At 41.6% G+C, this 15,434-nt stretch overlaps 1 protein-coding gene across 3 annotated transcripts in view; it reads right to left on the bottom strand.

Annotated features, from left to right (window-relative positions):
• reck (reversion-inducing-cysteine-rich protein with kazal motifs) overlaps positions 1–15,064 on the bottom strand; it is a 135,342-nt gene extending 120,278 nt beyond the window's left edge. For all 3 annotated transcript variants that reach the window (XM_078216525.1, XM_078216524.1, XM_078216526.1), the window contains exons 1-2: positions 14,976–15,064; positions 10,035–10,149 (exon numbers count right to left, since the gene is read on the bottom strand). The gene's annotated coding sequence lies outside the window, so the exon portion shown is untranslated. The remainder of the gene's footprint in view (positions 1–10,034; positions 10,150–14,975) is intronic.
• Between the last annotated feature and the right edge of the window lie 370 nt (positions 15,065–15,434).

The raw sequence follows: 15,434 nt of genomic DNA, 5'->3' as shown, positions 1-15,434 counted from the left end.
TGATGATCCGGCACGTCTTGCAGAGGTTGCTGTGGCAGGGTTGTGTGGTGTCGTGGTCACTGTTCTCCTGAAGGCTGGGTAGTTTGCTGCAGACAATGGTCTGTTTGAGGTTGCGCAGTTGTTTGAAGGCAAGAAGTGGGGGTGTGGGGATGGCCTTGGCGAGAGGTTGGTTGTAGGGATTCGCATTCTAATCAGTATTCTGTAACTTGATTTTGTGTCTCTATGCCCTGTTTGAGAGCACATTTCCACTCCATCTGACGAAGGAGCAGCGCTCTGAAAGCTAATGGTATTTGCTACCAAATAAACCTGTTGGACTTTAACCTGGTGTTGTTAAAACTCTTACTGTGTTCACCCCAGTCCAATGCCGGCATCTCCACATCATTTCAAATTACATGCAGTTTATCAAGTTTAAAGAAAATGTATCCACCTGAAGCAAAATAATCCTTCAAAACCTCCTATCTTGATTTAATTTTTAGATTTTCACAAGTTCATTCAATGAATTTAAAACTCTGAGTTAATTTGACATTTTTCCTGGATTAACAGAGGCAAAACGTTTTATGGAAAAGAATCGATGATTTCTAATTCAAATCGAAGAAAAGTTAGCACAATTACTGAGGTCTGTGATAGCTGAAGAGGATCTTGACTCAGTAATGGTGACCATGAAACCATTGCCCAGCGTCATAAAAACCCATTTGGCCCTTTAGAAGGAAATTTACTGTCCTTAGCCGCCCTGCAGACCCCACAGCCGCCCGACTCCAGGACTGAAACTGAATGGACCACTGGCATCAGCCTAGGCACCAAAAACAAAGAACAAAGAACAGTACAGCACAGGAAACAGGCCCTTCGGCCCTCCAAGCCTGTGCCGCTCCTTGGTCCAACTCGACCAATCGTTTGTATCCCTCCATTCCCAGGCTGCTCATGTGACTATCCAGGTAAGTCTTAAACGATGTCAGCGTGCCTGCCTCCACCACCCTACTTGGCAGCGCATTCCAGGCCCCCACCACCCTCTGTGTAAAAAACGTCCCTCTGATGTCTGAGTTATACTTCGCCCCTCTCAGCTTGAGCCCGTGACCCCTCGTGATCGTCACCTCCGACCTGGGAAAAAGCTTCCCACTGTTCACCCTATCTATACCCTTCATAATCTTGTATACCTCTATTAGATCTCCCCTCATTCTCCGTCTTTCCAAGGAGAACAACCCCAGTCTACCCAATCTCTCCTCATAGCTAAGACCCTCCATACCAGGCAACATCCTGGTAAACCTTCTCTGCACTCTCTCCAATGCCTCCACGTCCTTCTGGTAGTGCGGCGACCAGAACTGGACGCAGTACTCCAAATGTGGCCTAACCAGCGTTCTATACAGCTGCATCATCAGACTCCAGCTTTTATACTCTATACCCCGTCCTATAAAGGCAAGCATACCATATGCCTTCTTCACCACCTTCTCCACCTGTGTTGCCACCTTCAAGGATTTGTGGACTTGCACACCTAGGTCCCTCTGTGTTTCTATACTCCTGATGACTCTGCCATTTATTGTATAACTCCTCCCTACATTATTTCTTCCAAAATGCATCACTTCGCATTTATCCGGATTAAATTCCATCTGCCACCTCTCCGCCCAATTTTCCAGCCTATCTATATCCTGCTGTATTGCCCGACAATTCTCTACGCTATCCGCAATTCCAGCCATCTTCGTGTCATCCGCAAACTTGCTGATTACACCAGTTACACCTTCTTCCAAATCATTTATATATATCACAAATAGCAGAGGTCCCAGTACAGAGCCCTGCGGAACACCACTGGTCACAGACCTCCAGCCGGAAAAAGACCCTTCGACCACCACCCTCTGTCTCCTATGGCCAAGCCAGTTCTCCACCCATCTAGCCACTTCTCCTTGTATCCCATGAGCCTTAACCAACCTGCCATGTGGGACTTTGTCAAATGCCTTACTGAAATCCATATAGACGACATCCACGGCAAAAATGGCACTCCCTGCCCTGTCGACCCTGAAAAGTCTTCCTTGTCTTCCTTGTCAACATTTTGTGCTAAAATTGGGAGAGCTGTCCCACAGAGCAGTCAAGCAACTCATGGAATCATACCTAACAGACAATTAGGTATGACACCAGCTCTGACAAATGGCCATCCAGACTTGAAACATTGGCTGTATTCTCTCTCTACAGATGCTGTCAGACCTGCTGAGTTTCTCCAGCATTTACTGTTTTTGTTTCAGATTCCAGCATCCGTAGTATTTTGCCTTTACCACTATCTCCATTCCTGGATATGTCCTGTCCCACTGACAGACAGTGGCACAGTGGTATATAATCAGGAGGCGGTTACTCTGGGACTCCATAACAATGACTTCAGAGCCCATGAAGTCCACCCTGCTCCCTCCCTCCACCTCCTCCCCCTTGTCCAGATAACAAATCGATACTCTTCAATGTTGAGCACCACTTGGAAGAAACAGCGAAGATGGCAAGGGCACAGAATGTACTCGAATGTACTCACCAAAAGTGGCTTGGTACTGACTAAACTGACCAAGTCCCAAATGGACACAGCTGCTAGACTGGGTGTGCAGCAGGTGGTGAGGGAGCCAACAAAATAAGGCTGCATTTGCAACCATCATCCTCACCCGTCTACCTGTTGCAGATGCATTTGTCCATGACAGTATTGGTAGGAGTGACACTACACTCTCCTTGTGGAGACGAAGTCCTGTCTTCACAATGAGGTTATCCTCAATCATGTTGTGTGGCACCGTTCTAAATGTGACAGATTCCGAATAGATCTTGGATTGGATAACCATGAGGCACTGTGTATCATCATCAGCAGAACTGTGTTCAACCACAATCTGTAACCTCCTGACCCGACTTATTCCCTACCATACTATCATTACAGTCAATCCTGATTCAAAGGAGACTGCAGGAGGGCATGCCAGGAGTGACATCAGTCATACCTAAAAATGAGGTATCAACCTGGTGAAGCTACAACACAAGACTACATGCTTGCCTAACAGCATAAGTAGCATGCAACAGACCAAGCTAAACGAAACTGCAACCAATGCATCAGATGTAAATTCTGCAGCCCTACTTCATTCAGTTGTGAATGGAGCTGGACAATTAAACAACTAACAGAAGGAGGAGGCACTCCTCAAATATCCCTATGCTCAATGATGGGAGAGCCCAGAACATCAATGCAAAAGGCAAGGCTGAAGCACTGCAACCACTTTCAGCCAGAAGTGTCAAGTGAATGATCCAACTTGGCCTCTTCCTGAGGTCCACAACATCACAGATACCAGTTTTCAGCCAATTCAATTCATTCCACGCATCAAGAAACAGTTGAAAACACTGGATACTGCAGCAGCTATGGGGTCTGACAAAATTCTGACAATAGCACTGAAGACTTGTGCTCCAAGCTGTTCCAGCACAGCTACAACACTGGCACCTGGGTAAGAATTTAGAAAATTGTCCTGTCCATAAAAACAGCACTAAAATCCAACCTCGCCAATTACTACCCCATTAGTCTACTCTCAGATCATCAAAGTGATGGAAGGTGTTGCTGACACTGCCATCAAGTGGCACTTACCCAGCAATAATCTGCTCACTGACACTTGGTTTTGATTCCACCCAAGTCACGTAGCTCCTGACCTCCTAACAGTCTTGACCAAACATAGACAAAAGAGCTGAACTCAAGACATGAAGCGAGAGTGCCTGCCCTTGACATCGAGGCAGCATTTGACCGAGTGTGGCATCAAGGAGCCCTAGCAAAACTGTAGTCAATGGGAACTGGAGGGGAAAATTATTCACTGGTTAGAATCATACCTAACACAAATGAAGACGGCTGTGGCTGTTGGAAGTCAACTATCGCAGTCCCAGGACATTGCTGCAGGAGTTCCTCAGGGTAGTGTTCTATGCCCACCCACCTTCAGATGCTTCATCAATGGCTTTCCCTCCACCAATCAGACCAGGAGTGCAGATGTTCACTGATGATTGCCCAATTTTCAACACCATTTGCAAATCCTCAGATACTGAAGTCGTCGATGTCCATTTGCAACAAGACCGGAATAAGATTCAGCTTTGTGTTGGTAAGTTGCAAGTTACATTCATGCCAGACAAGTGCCAGGCAATGACCATCTCCAAAAAGACTGAATCTACCCATTTCCCCTTGACATTCAATGGTATTGCCATCGTTGAATTCCCCACTACCATCATGATGAGGACTATCATTGACCAGAAACTGAACTAGACCAATCACATAAATACTGTGGTTACAAGAGCAGATGAGAAACTTGGAATTCCATGGTGAGTAACTCACATCCCAACACCCAAAAGCCTGACCACCAGCACGAGTCAGGAATGAGGGGGGAAATACATCCCATTCACCTGGATGAGTGCAGCTGCAACAACACTCAAGAAGCTCGATACCATCCAGGATAAAGCAGCCTGCTTGATTGGCATCCACCACCTTAAACATTCATGCCCTCCACCACTGACACAGTGGAAGTGGTGTGCATCATCCACAAGATGCACTGCAGTAACTCACCAAGGCTGCCTCAACAACACTTTCAAAGCACTCGACCTCTACCATCCAGTTCCCCTCCAAGCCACTCACCATCCTGACTTGGAACTACATCACCGCTCCTTCACTGTGGCTGGGTCAAAGTCCTGGAACTTCCTTCCTAACTGCGCTGTGGGTGTACCTACATCAAATGGACTGCAGCAGTTCGAGGAAACAGCTCACCAGCATCTTCTCAAGAGCACTTAGGCCTGGCCTAATTGCCAGCGTCAACATCTTGAGGAAGAATTTTTAAAACTCTCTCAACATTTTAAAAAACTCAAACAGGCTTTACCTGAAAAACCTTTGCAGTCTTTGATACTAGCTTTCAAAGTGACTAAACAGATAAAATAGCAAGCTTAAGGAAAACAACCTGCTTTAAATGTCACTGCACATAAATCACACTGTAGGACTCTCAACAGCTCTGGACAAAAGTAAGAGTCAAGTCCAGGCTAATGTCCTGGCTCTGATATGCAATCTTAAGACGAGCCTCTTTGTTCTCAATCTATGTTCTCTGTCTCATCCCATCGTAATTGTAAACACCTATCAAATCATCCTTTCATTTCCTCGGTTCTGGCAAAAATTACCCCAAGCTCTGAAGTAATTGAATGGGCTTATGGGAGTTTATTAAATAAAAGGAAGCAGCTTTTTAATAAAATGTGCTTCTGCCAGGATGCATTAAGTAAATAAAGGAAAGAAATAGAAAAGGTTTCAGACAGCCTCCATTGACGAAGAGGAAATGAAAACAGGGCTGCGTTAAAATGCATTATTAAAGTAGATGCCAAACAGTTTTCTAAAATGCACTGAATAGTAGGAAATGTTATAGACCCAAAATGTATTTAATATGAAATTGAAAAGAGCTGGTACAATAATTATGAAGCAAGCAACAAGCTCAGGATATTTAACAGGGAGGGGCTGAGAGCAAACCACAAACTATGAAATTTAGTCAATGAAAAAAATAGTTTGAGAAAAGGAGCAGTGGCAAAAGGAAGAAGAAAGACGGCACACTTCAAGTTAAAGAGCGTAACAACACAGAAATGGGTCCAAGGCCTGATTTCTGGGAACATTTTAACCTGAAAGTGTGTAAGGGGGCACAGCAACAGTTCATGGATTAATTCTCTGCAATAAATCAGTATCGGGGAGGCAGTGGAACATTGGAATGGCTCCAATGGGTGGTATTGTTCTTACACGATATATAATGAGAATCCAATACTTAGTGTTCTACACAACAGTAGAAAGTAGGCAATGTTCCTTTGTCACAACCTATTACATTTGAAAAAAATACAACCAGGATGCTACTCCACAGAACATCTTGCACATAATTGAATAAGATGAAGTAATTGAATGGGCTTATGGGAGTTTATTAAATAAAAGGAAGTGGGTTTCCTCTGGGTGCTCCGGTTTCCTCCCACAGTCCAAAGATGTGCGGGTTAGGTTGATTGGCCCGGTTAAAAAAAAATTGCCCCTTAGAGTCCTGAGATGCGTAGGTCAGAGGGATTAGCAGATAAATATGTGGGGGTAGGGCCTGGGTGGGATTGTGGTCGGTGCAGACTCGATGGGCCAAATGGTCTCCTTCTGCACTGTAGGGTTTCTATGATGATTTCTATGAAAAAAAGATTTTGCAAGGAAATGCATACTCTTTCAAAGTTATTTTCAACTAAAGGGGCAGAAACAAAATTTTAAATGACAGCTTCAACCACAGACTACTAATCTAGTATGCTTCGGGATTCAAAATTAGGTTTTGATCAGGAATAAGCTATTCCTACTGGTTTGTAAATTGGTAAGAGAAAAGCATATATTTAAGGTTATCACCAGAAAAGCAAGGAGATTCAGGGAGAATTCTTTTTGGAAACATGTAGTGACCAACCAAAACAAGCGGAGAAACCAAAAACTAAATAGCTCTTAAAAAGAGAAAGGGATATATATTTGAAAAATCAAGAACAGAGGAATGGGACAAGGTAGAGTGTTCTTTCACAGAGTCAGTACAGGTATGATGGGCTAAAATAGCCTCCTCCTCACTGACTGAGTTTTTAGCTGAGAGTAAATGTGAAGCAATTGATACTACAGCATGAGAAGGAGCAAAGACAAGGAGGTGTCGATATGCAAAGCAGAAAAGAGAGAACAAAAAAATACAATGATTGGACATCACAGAACAGTTCAGCCCAGAAGCAGAGTAGAGATTTGTAGGAGTTTGAACTCTAGAGCACATGGAGCACAGAGGGAGTGCAAGCCTCAGAAAGGGACATGAAGGAAACCCACAGTACACCATCACTGTTGACAAAGACTTCCACAGAATTCCTACAGTGCAACAGGACATTCAGCCCATTGAGTCTGCACCAATTCTCCAAAACAGCGTCTAACCCAGGCCCATCTCGCCGCCATCCCCCCCCCACCCCGCCCCCCCATCTCTGTAACCCCACGCATTTACCATGACCAATCCACCAAACCTGCACATCTTGGGACTTTGGGAAGAAACTGAGGGACCTAGAGGTAACCTACGCAGACACGGGGAGAACATGCAAACTCCACACAGTCATCAAAGGCCAGAACTGAACCTGGTGCTGCAAGACAGCAGTGCTAACCATTCTGCTACTGTGCTGCCCAAAGACTTCAAGACTTGGAACTTCAACAGTCTCAGTCCTGTTCTCTGCAGCTCCCTCCCTAAACTACAGACTTCTGTTTCATCTCTCCTTGCCTGTAAAAGCCTATGCTTTAAATGAACTCCCAAGAATTTTTCAACCACTGTTTGGAATCTATTTCTCCTCTTCAGATATTTTCAAAGCTAGATAAGATGAAGTAATAGTAATCCGTTCAATCATATGTCATAAGTACACGCCTAGTTTTGAATACAAAAATTAGGAAAAACAAATATTTTTGCATGTTCTTCTTTGCAGGTAATTACTATGACTGGATCGACACTGAGAAATAGCTTAATAAGTGGGATTTCCAACAATCCTATCAAACTCGGAGAAAACAGAGAAAAAAAAAACAAAGTAACTTGTGAGCAGTTCACACTACGGTCTGACTGCAAAGCCGCTTTCAAAACCACAGCTAGTAGAGCTCAACCACAGCCTGTGACCACAGCTGTCAAGGCCATTCAGTAAGAAGTTTAACAACACCAGGTTAAAGTCCAACAGGTTTATTTGGTAGCAAAAGCCACAGTGTGGCTTTTGCTACCAAATAAACCTGTTGGACTTTAACCTGGTGTTGTTAAACTTCTTACTGTGTTTACCCCAGTCCAACGCCGGCATCTCCACATCATGAAGGCCATTCACACAGAGATAACAAAGAATGTGCTGCCTACACAAGATAAGCAAGACTGGGAGGAACGCAATAAGAATCTACTCCATATCTGTTATTCTTTTAAAATGGTTAAGTAAAAGGAGGTAACAGCAGCTGCCACCTGTTTTCTTTGCCTAATAATGATAATTAGCTCAACAGGCTTTGCTGGTCTGTTTTAAGGTAAAGACGAAACGTTGCAATAAAACATATCACTCAAACTGATCCCATCTGATGAGTTGGAAATTAAAGGTTTTACCTTATAGAATTACATATATAAATGATTGTGTACCTGACACCAAAACGAAGACAGTTACAGAACGGGAGCATGAGAACATGCAAGAGGTTTCAGGAGTTCAGAGTTACTTAGATATATCTGGAGATGGGTTCAGAAGGTTAAAGAAAAGGGATAGCTTATAAAATTAGACTTCTAAGCTGAGAAAGCATTAACAGCAAGACCTTAACTTTCAGAAATTGAGCCAAAAACATGGGAAAATATTTATATGTATCACTTGCATGCAAGAGTTCAGGTTCCCAGAGCAAATGGAAACATCAATTAGAACTAGCTTCAGTCCAGATATAACAATAGATGTGTATGAGAGGAAAGATGAGTCAAACGACACAGGAGGGAACTTATATCACGTCTACAGAAAGAAATTTATCGCAGTAACATCCCATTGCTGAACATGAGTGAACAAAACCTCTAATTTGAGGTTTTCTGTCATTTTCTTTTAAATATTGCTTGGAATCCATTTCGCCTCTTTGCAGTGTTTATTTAAGGTGATGGATACTAAAAGGTGAATCCTTTATTGAAGACATTACTCAGATTGGTTAATTAGTTGAGTAGGGTGGAAAAATAAATTGATCTTGTAGACTTAAATGCCTCAAGTATTATCCTTATGATATAAAAATTTAGGCAGATAATGAGAGCTCCAGATTGAGCAAGAAGCTACAGTTCTGAGGGAGGCCAGGCTGATTGATCCCACACAATGCTGTTCTTTTCAATTATGTATTTTGTTACAGCTACGAGCTAATCAGCAATACACCACAGTAGACTTTAAACACGCCAGATTAATTAAGTAAAGCTATTAACTTGTCAGCTATGCAACAAATCCAACTGTATATTAATCCTGCCAACTTTTGTGTTGTTCTTGCACATTGAACATAACTTTAATTTTTACTAAGTGAAGTTCAGCTGAAGCTATTAAAATACACTTGAACTTCCACTATTTCCGTTGGGCAAGTAATTCTGTATGGTTCATTAGAATCATAGAAATCATAGAAACCCTACAGTGCAGGAAGAGACCATTCGGCCCATCGAGTCTGCACTGACCACAATCCCACCCAGGCCCTACCCCCATATCCCTACATATTTTACCCGCTAATCCCTCGAACCTACACATCTCAGGACACTAAGGGGCAATTTTAGCATGGCCAATCAACCTAACCCGCACATCTTTGGACTGTGGGAGGAAACCGGAGCACCCGGAGGAAATCCACGCAGACACGAGGAGAATGTGCAAACTCCACACAGACAGTGACCCAAGCCGGGAATCAAACCCAGGTCCCTGGGGCTGTGAAGCAGCAGTGCTAACCACTGTGCTACCGTGCTGCCCCAGTTGGTTAGTAAAATACACTCAAGTATCTAGAGTATACTTTTGACAATCCTAAGATTATGTTAATTGTGTCATCAAAATGTGTTAATTATAAAATGTTGGCTCATGAGTTTGTTCCATTTTGTTTCTGGGACAAAGTGAGTTCCACAATTCCATTCTGCAACATACTTATTCATGCAATAGTACACTGTCTCTTCTGCAAGATGGTTGGTTGACATAAGTTAATATAATTTGGATCAGTTCAATTTAAAGCTAAATTTTAGGCACCGAATAAGCCCTACAAGGACAATAAATTTTCAGCTTGCTCTTTAGTGGTGAGGGTGAAAAGGTTAAAGACTGTTCAATCAATGATTTCTGACTAATATTCCTTACAATTTTACCATTAGTTTTCTAATATCACAAGTGAGATTTAAGCTAGCTATTTTTGCAACTGAGAGAAGAACCCATGGGATCCCAAATGTCTGTGACTTTGGTTCCATGAAACAACATATGTACTAATTAACTGAGATCATCAGGAAGCAATGGTTCGCGCCAATTTTTTTAATTAAAGGTGGTTGAAATGAATCAAACTTGTTAAATAAGCTGTTACAAACCTGATATGGCCCAATTGTTCCAATCTACAGCCGATGTGCACAAATGTCCTCTACATTCGCCAATGAAGAAATTACAAGGCAGTTTGTCTCTGTGGGTCCCATTTACCTTCTTGCTCTGTAATGTAGAAGTAACATTTGTAAATTACATTTCTTCTTCCTTCATAATTGCTTGCTTCCCTTTGACCACTTCACCTCTCCACCATTTCCCTTTTTATATTGTTGTTTTGTTCTGTTTTAAAATCTTTTCCCCTCATTACATGCTCTGAAATACCCTATAACATTCACCAAAATGGAACTCAGATTCCTATACTGTGGCCACTCCCAAGAGAGGCTCAAAACTTGCTGGTATCCATTTTTTCATTCTCAATAACCTTTCCTGGAACAGAAACCTAATGAGTAGTGAAAGTGCAAAGAAGAATGGGCACAGAACAGTGGTATACATATTTTCTTTCATCCATTTCAATTACCTTCATTTTATCTTCACTTCTCCAGTAAAAGGAGTTTCCTACAATCATCCAAGTTACTTCCAATCAAATGTAATTGAATGACACTGGATCAACTAACCTGTCAAGATGATTAACTGTACGGTTGCATTACACAAAGTTTTTTTGACAGTTCATAGAAAACATTTTTAAGCTATCATAAGGATTCACAATATATTTCCTTTTTATAAGAGTGGATGTCAAAATCTGGAACATTTGGAAAAATATGAATCATTAGCTTTTACCAAAGGAGTTAGATTAATTTTAGAGCAAGGTCATTTAGGAACAAAATTAGGAAACATTTTTCTTCCAAATGGTCGAAAAAATATGGAAAACTCTTTCCCACAAGGCAATAGGAATGATGGGTGCAGTGAAATTTTCCATACTGTAATGGATAGATTTCTATTCAGAGGTCAAAGTAGATGGAGCAAAAGCAGGTAAATGGAGTTGAGATATAGATCAACCATTAGAATAAAACTTTGGTACAAATTTGAGGAATTGAATAGACTGATCTTGTTCCTATGCGCTTAAAAATAAATGTAATTAAGTAATATATTTGAGCAGCCATTTTGTCTCTGTGAATTCCCTCTTAAAGTAATATCAAAGCCACATGTTTTAACTTGGTCAAAGGTTTTACTAACTGCAGGAATCCAGCTGTAGCATATTCTAACTGTGTGATCATATTTTGTTCCAGCAATATTTTTCTTTGGATAAAAAACAATTTGAAATGCATTGCTTAATAAGATGATGGATTCAAGAGCAGCTTTCGAAAGGGAACTAGATAAATACTTGAAGGCTAAAATAACGCAGTGACACGGGGGAAAAGGGCCGGAGAGTGGGATCGACTGGATTACTCGTCAAAAGAGCCAGCGGCATAAAATCAAAGGACTGTGTTCTATTATTCTATAATTCAATGACACATTATAAAAAAGATTTTGGGGGCAAACTGGATGGCTGAGTTGTGATCGTGTGTACCAAAATGCTACAGGAAAATAAGATGCACAAGCCAGTCTATAAACAAAGCCAGCCCAATATGCAATAATAATATTCCTGAAGTCAGTCGAAATGTAGTAATTTCTAGTTAAAAGAAAAATTCAAAATCAATTTTTGGTGAAAGCCCAGGATTAGGTTACCAAATAAGGATGGGCCAATTACACATGATGGTTGGATTCACTAGCTCCTGACACACCTGGCCAAGATCAAGGCGACTGTCATCACTGTTTCCATATGAAGCATCTTAATTCATGAGAATGAAATTGAATGCAATTAATCATGAAGCAATGCTTCAAAACAAGTGGTGCACATCTGGGCAAAAGGACCATTAAATTGCCATTTCCAGTGAGTTTTAGGTTTACCTATTAATAGAGGTCTGCCCACAGGTGTGGGGAATAGTCAGTGATCACAGTTTGAAAGTCTGATACGGCACACAACTACACTACTGACTTCAAACCAGCACATATCCATTTTTAACTCCAGAACTAAATGCAAAGGCTTACTCATGAGCCTTTTCAAATTGAAGTAGGGAGATCTCATGGTGCCCTCAACAGCATTCCTCCCCTCAGTCACTACAATTGCATTAAAAAAATAGCTTAACTGGTTGTGTGTTTCACTGCAATTGAGAATCTTTCTGTTCCGCAAATGCATATATTAACCCCTACATAGCAACTGCACTTACAATCAATTTGCATAAAACATTTTTAAAGGCATGCCTCAGGTATGTGATAAGGAATGTTACAAATGCAAATCTTTTCTTCTTTACTTTTATGTTCTTTAACTGTATCTTTAACAACCCGTCTGGAGTACAGAAACAGAACTTGGGCTATTCTAATTTTAAGTAGCCTTGTGTCCAGTGGAATAAAAATGGCTATTGCCATCAGATTCAAATTAGAGAGCACCATCAGAAATCTTGCCCATTAGGTTTAACTACAAGCGAGGATAACAACATTAAGTAACGCTGCCTGAGGCATGGTCAATTCTGAGACACTGGTCCTTTGAAAGTGAGGTCTTGTACTGGGTACAACTGTGATCTCTTGAAATTCACAAGAATCATGAGGGAGCAAACGACATATCGATGGGCTGAAATCAGACAATTCGTTGACATTGCTGGGGTAAGAGAATTTAAAAGCATGCAAACATTTTATCCATAGCAACCATAGTAATGTTGCATGAACTTCAGAAATAGGAGAAAGACCATACAGCCCCTCAAATCTGCTCCACCATTCAATGCTGATCTTCTGCCTCAACTCCCCTTTCTATATTCCTCGATCCGCTGAGAGATCAAACATCTGGCAAACAGCAAGAAAAATCAGTGCATGGTGAAAGCAAAGATGGCCAGTGAATGGAGTCATTCTATGCTCTCAAGGTTTTGCTCATATTATCCAGCATTTACCATGTTCCTCTTCATTTCTAACCCAATTGATATCCAAGTGATGGGAGAAGCAATACAATGCTGGTACTCAGTGTCAAGATGTGGAAATGCCGGCGTTGGACTGGGGTAAGCACAGTAAGAAGTTTCACAACACCAGGTTAAAGTCCAACAGGTTTATTTGGTAGCAAATAACGGTATTTGCTACCAAATAAACCTGTTGGACTTTAACCTGGTGTTGTGAGACTTCTTACTCAGTGTCAATGCCAGCCTGCATCCTTTAAAAGCACTCAGGATTCTGGAAACTGTTTGTCCCACAACACTTTACTAACTGGGACAGTGCATAGCAGCACAGCTGATAGGGAGGGAAGAGGTAGGAAGCAGGGTAGAGGAGCGTTTCAAATATCCAGGCAACAAAAAGGAACTAAACAAGTTTGAGTTGAGTAAAAAGTTTGCAGTTTTTGTCTTTTCACCTATGTGATCTAAAACATTTGAGAAGGTATTCTTTCATTGTGCAACCATTAGTTATTTTCCAATTTCCCTAGCTAGTAAGGAAACATGCTTTTTATCGTGCTTTTCATCACCTCAGGACATCCCAAAGCATTGCACAGTGAATGAAGTTCATCGCAAATGGAGCAACTTATTTGTGCACAGCAAGCTCGTATAGACAGTAATGTCATAATGACCAGCATCTGTTGCTCAGTGACATTGATCGAGGAATAGCACCCCAATCTTCTTTGAAGCAGTGCCGCAGGCTCTTGTACATTCACCTGAAACAGCAGACAGGGCCTCAGTTCAATGTCTCATTTAAAGGTGGCATGGTGCGACACTCCCTCAGTACTGCACTGGAGTGTCAGCCTGGATGTTTTATTCAAATCCTCGATGGGACTCGAAGCATCATCAAATAACTTACCTTTTTTAAAAAATTATTGGAAATTCTAGATAGCTCACTAACAAAAATGCATCTAGTCTGTAATAAGACATGTAGGCGCAATTCCTGCTCTGTAACAACATTGCTGATGTCATCCACTACCTTGTATGTAAAATCTGAACCCTTCCAAATAGCACAGCCAGAGATTGCACCCACAGCTAGGTCTATATTGCGATCACCCTCCCTCACCAAGCTCCACTGTCACCTCATGACTCAGCAAATGGACCAAGCTTCGCAAGCATGCCTTCGGCTTCCTGTGTGTTCTCATCTCATCCCAATTCAGTCATCCTCTACAGCCTCAATAGGCACGATGGCACAGTGACTAGCACTGCTGCCTTGCAGCGCCAATGACCTGGGTTCGATTCCAGCCTTGGGGGATTGTGTGGAGTTTGCACATTCTCCCAGTGTCTGCATAGACTTCCCCGGATGGTCCTCCCACAGTTCAAAGATGTGCAGGTTAGGTTGATTGGCCATGCTAAGTTGCCCCTTAATGTCCCAAGATGTGTAGGTTAAGGGAATTAGTGGGGTAAATACATTGGATTAGGGGATAATAAGATGCCTGTTGGAGAGATGGTGCAGCCTCGAAGGGCTGAATGGCCTCCTTCTGCATTGTAGGGATTCTACGATATGTCTTCTTGTACTCACTTTACACATCTTGACCCGTACTTTGTGACCACTGGTGTCTGTGTCCCATCAATTGGGATGCTCTCTCTTATACCCACTCATCGGTCACTGTCACCCTAATCTTTCTCTTCAAAAAAGTACCTTTGTCCTGAACACAGTTTCTTTTGCCCTTCTGACCAGAGTTCCTTTTCCCACCACCATGAAGAACTGCTTGTACTTGAGGATTGCTATAGAAATTTTACTTGTTAGCCTAATTGAAAGTGCAACACAAATGCTTCAAAGAAACAGTTACTCATGAACATCTGATTAACTAAAAATGGTCAAAACAAAGAAGCGCAAGGAGGAATGAATAAGCGACCAAATTCCAAGCAATCAAATTTCTATCTTTCCTGAACTAGTATTCAAATTTAACCAAATAATTTCTTCATAGTTTCAAGCTATCAACTGTCCTTTCCCACCCAGGGCAATGTGAATAGCTAAAGCAAAAGGCATCAGAAATTTCAAAAATCATTCCAAAAAAAAAATCACTATAAACTTACCCATTAAATTGGCTTGTGACGTGTCTTCAAAATGTCTTCAAAAGTCTACATAGGCCTTCCCTTCTGTGCTTCGTTGAGAATTTTCACCTGGGATAATAAAGGAATGAAAGATGCATCAGAGAAAATATAACTTCACCATGTTCCACCATGTGGAACTACAATACTTCATACACCGTGCTTCAGGTAGAAAAATTACACAAATGAAAAGCATATAGCAAACGTAGTTTTACAAAATTCAAATTTCAGCATTTATATAGTCAAAATTCAAGATTTTTAATTGAATTGAAGATGTGTTTGGGGCTGATAGTTTTTTTTGCATTATCAGGGCTGACAGCATTTTAAAAATATTATTGAGAGGAACTAATGTTTGTGCTCAGATCAGGTGGGGATGCTGATGAGGGACTTTGGATATTGACCTCAGGCACTGCAATTGAAAATGGCGAGAAAGCCAGATCTGGA

Source organism: Mustelus asterias, chromosome 7, assembly GCF_964213995.1.
Source record: "Mustelus asterias chromosome 7, sMusAst1.hap1.1, whole genome shotgun sequence".
In the NCBI taxonomy this organism is placed as follows: domain Eukaryota; kingdom Metazoa; phylum Chordata; class Chondrichthyes; order Carcharhiniformes; family Triakidae; genus Mustelus; species Mustelus asterias.
Note: the sequence above shows the minus strand (reverse complement) of the source record. Positions and strands in the feature narration are given on the sequence as shown.